Here is a 1,497-nt window from a genome sequence, read left to right as displayed (position 1 = left end):
ACTGCTGGCAGTGCAGCTGCTCACGGATCCTGACTACCTACTTTCTTGGTGGGATGAGCTGATGGGAAGGCCGCCCCAATCAATGACCAACCGATACAGTGACCAAAAGGCTGTCTGCCTTGTCTCAAGGGTTGACAACGCTGTGGTGCTCGGATGCTATATAGCCAACAGCTCCAGGCTTTGGATCAGGCCATGGTGGTGGTCTGCTCTTTGTCCTTCTCTGCCTTGTTGTCCCTACTAACTTAAAGTTTTTCTGTCACAGCACACTCCCAATAAAGCATGGGTCCCTGGGCCCCTGATTCAGGCCCTATATCTTGGGAACACGACCTAAGGCGTTATCCACTCACATGACTGTGAACCTGACAAGGACCTGAGACACAGGCACCTCCTAAAGCAAAACCTCCACCGTAACTGGAATCTGGATATTCTGCGATTGCCCATTAGTTCATCCTCCCCACCCAGTCCTGTTCTCAAAGGAAGACGTGTTATCCTCTGGTTGTGGGTGGCGATAGCTGGGCAACCCTGGCTCTCTGGTCACTGAGACTTTCTCAGAGGAGTGTAATCTCCTTGGTGGATGATATACACGTCGCTATCTCTACTTTGACTTACTTTTGTTGGGTATGGATATGAGGTAGTACAGATGACTAAAAACGTTGTGCTTAGTTAACTTTACAGTAACAAGATTCTGCATTTGATGCAATTTATGAGTGGGCTTTTACCTGGCATAACAAAAGCCATTTAAGAATTGCTTTACTTTGTGCTCGCTTCGGCAGCACATATACTAAAATTGGAACGATACACAGAAGATTAGCATGGCCCCTGCGCAAGGATGACACGCAAATTCGTGAAGCGTTCCATATTTTTTGTACTGATGGTCCTCTTCCCCACTAAATGCTGTATAAATGTTCAAACCTGGTAAATGCCACTCTTAGGATCATTGGTTACTATCCTCACTCTGTCTTTTATGACCTTGTCTAAATATGAGCAGAGTCGGCAAACTTGGAAGGCTTCCATAGCCTTGGCAACTCATGACGACAGCCTAGGGTGGTTACTGGCACCATAAACTAGAGTGTCAATTTGTTGGGTCAACAACAGGAGCCACTGTGCACTTGCTCCTCATGTGGGATCTCTGTCCTTAATGTGCTGTACATTGTGATTTAATGCTATAACTAGTACTCAAACAGTATGTTTCACTTTGTGTTTCTATGTGGGTGCAAACTGTTGAAATCTTTATACTAAATTGATCTTCTGTATATAAAGAGAATTGAAAATGAATCTTGATGTGAATGGAAGGGGAGAGGGGAGGGTTGCGGGTGGGAGGGAAGTTATGGGAGGGGGAAGGCATTGTAATCCATAAGTTGTACACTGGAAATTTATATTCATCAAATAAAAGTTAAAAAAAAAGAAAATAATTGCTTTACTTTGTGTGTTATGCTTTTTCTGTTTTGAAGGGATTAGTTCAATTTTGAAAGAATCATTTATTATGTTTTTTTTAAA

The 1,497-nt window shown here is 43.4% G+C and overlaps 1 non-coding gene across 1 annotated transcript; it reads left to right on the top strand.

The window, feature by feature from the left end:
- Nucleotides 1–757: 757 nt before the first annotated feature.
- On the top strand, nucleotides 758–864 carry LOC133774021 (U6 spliceosomal RNA). The gene has a single exon (XR_009868002.1). It is a non-coding gene; the product is annotated as a U6 spliceosomal RNA (small nuclear RNA).
- The last annotated feature ends 633 nt before the right edge of the window (nucleotides 865–1,497 follow it).

This window comes from Lepus europaeus, chromosome 14 (assembly GCF_033115175.1).
Source record: "Lepus europaeus isolate LE1 chromosome 14, mLepTim1.pri, whole genome shotgun sequence".
In the NCBI taxonomy this organism is placed as follows: domain Eukaryota; kingdom Metazoa; phylum Chordata; class Mammalia; order Lagomorpha; family Leporidae; genus Lepus; species Lepus europaeus.
Note: the sequence above shows the minus strand (reverse complement) of the source record. Positions and strands in the feature narration are given on the sequence as shown.